This window comes from Myotis davidii, unplaced genomic scaffold (assembly GCF_000327345.1).
Source record: "Myotis davidii unplaced genomic scaffold, ASM32734v1 scaffold68, whole genome shotgun sequence".
Taxonomy (NCBI): Eukaryota; Metazoa; Chordata; class Mammalia; order Chiroptera; family Vespertilionidae; genus Myotis; species Myotis davidii.
The window spans coordinates 7,067,819-7,070,321 of NW_006300376.1; positions in this window are offsets into that span (position 1 = coordinate 7,067,819).

Consider the following 2,503-nt stretch of genomic DNA (forward strand, 5'->3'; position numbering starts at 1 on the left):
AGAGTGGCAGTTTTGATTACTTAAAAATTAAAACCATGTGTATGAGAAAGGCACCAATAAATATACCTGACAAGAGTAATCATGAGGAAATATGTGTCTCTCCACCTAGCTTTTTAAAACCTATATCTGTAATCCATATATGTATCTATATATTTATATCAATTTGTGCATCTTCGTCTATCTATCTATCTATCTATCTATCTAATCTAGATTTCAGAGTATTAACAGAAATAAACTCTGTATTGCTAGCAGTCACTAAGAAATAATTAAACCACTCAGATAATGGGAGAGGCACTAAACTGGCAAATCACTGAATGAGAATAAGCTACAAATAAATGGGAAAGATTTTTAGTCACCATAATGATCATGCAAATTAAAATAATAATGTAATTTTGCTTTAGTTATCAAATTAATAAAAGCTTTAAAACTTGTGATACTGAGTGCTGGCTAATATTTAGGCAAATAGGCAGTCATACATTCTTTCAAGGAATATAAACTGGTACAAACTCTTTACATGGCAATTTGTGAGGACCTGTAAAAATAAAAATACACACACCCTGTGATCTGCAATCGTAAATGTAGGAATTTGTCATAGCAAACGATGTCTGCAAGTGTGTAGAGATGTCCATACATGAACGCGGCATTCTTTGTCACAGCAAAACATTAAAACAACCTGCATATCAGTCAGGGACAGGTGCCTCGCTACCCCATGATTCGGCTGCTGCACAGTTGTAAATCTGCCTACACGGACCAACACTAAGAGATGTCTACAACATGGTGAGTGAAGACCTGCAAGGTGCAGGAAAAAATGTTCATTTTTTGTAAAATTATACAATATCTTTATATACATATATATATTTAAAAGACTTTAAAAGCATAGCAAACATTCAGAAATGTAAACACCATGAACAGTGGCGAACGCTGGAAAATGAGATTGGGAAGGGGGGATATTTTCATCTTATACTCTTCCATAGTTTTTATATTTTTAAACAATAAATAGTTCTGCCTCCTTATCATAAGCTCCGAGTGAAAATGCTATTTTGTGAAACTGACCCTAAGCATGTAAACTCTTTCTGCATTATGACTTGAATGTCACAAACAGGCAGTATTGTGTGTTTTTTTTTTAAATTAAGGAGTCAAAGATTTAAGAGCTCAATATGGGCATAATTTTTTCAATAGACAACTCATCTGAAATTATTTGCTTTAATGGAGTTGTTATCATACGATAACATCTGAGTACCAGCAGCATCTCCGCCTGAGTTAGGTTGAAGGCTCTGGCCCAAGATGTGGTCAGTGCCCTGTGTCTGAGATTTAAGAGCTAGCTTGATTATACAGGATATGGTTTAAGCATTACAAAATCTGGTTCTTTGTTGCATGAATTCATCTCTACTGAGGATTAAATTATTACTCTTCCAATCTTACTGTGTACAATAAAGGCCAGATGAGCTCTGAGTCATGCATATTAACCCTGAAATGTGTTGTGAAAGATACTAAACACTATTGTGTCAGGAGTTCCCCGATTTCTCAACAAAACTTTGAGGGATTGGTATTATGTTTAGTCTATTTACTAATGAGAAAATTGTATGCTACCTAAGGCTACAAAAGCAGTAATTAATAGAGTCAGATTTTAAACCTAATATTTTAGAGAAGCAATGTGGTACAAGAGAAAGGGCCTAGCCTACCAGGTAAAAGAAAAATCTGCTTGATGATAACACGATAAACTGTATAACCAAGGAAGTACTACTTTGGCTCCTGTGGGTTAGAATATCAGGTAACAAAATGTTGCTATATTAGTACCTCTTCATTCTGGAAGTGTGAACTGTTCATGTAGTAAACACTGCGCTTTATGGACAAACCCAAGAATAACAAACTTAATGCAGCAGTGGAGGTTATTGACTTTCATGTCACAGGCATGCAGTTATTTTGTGCTCTGCCACTAAGGCCGTCCTAACCTAGGAACATATGCAGAGATGATAAATTTGGGAGTGTGTCTGGTAGAAGAGCTGAAACAGATGTGCAGAGTGAGGGACATCAAAGTTAAAACAATTACCATCTCAACAAATGGGTAGTTCTCCCAGATACAAGCTTCGTATTTGAAAAGACCTGGGCATTTCTGATATCATATGGGCAGATCAGAGGATGTATATTCAGATTCAAAGCATATGTAAATCATTAAAACAAAACAAACACAAGTGAGTGGCCATGAGTTGCTTTGAAAGATACTGCCACTGAGCAGCAAATTTTGTGGAATCATTCACGAATCATCTAGGGCAGTGGTCAGCAAACTCATTAGTCAACAGAGCCAAATATCAACAGTACAACGATTGACATTTCTTCTGAGAGCCAAAATTTTAAACTTAAACTATATAGGTAGGTACATTGTTATTAACTTAATTAGGGTACTCCTAAGGCTTAGGAAGAGCCACACTCAAGGGGTCAAAAAGCCACATGTGGCTCGCGAGCCGCAGTTTGCCGACCACAGCCCTAGTCGGTTTGGCTCAGG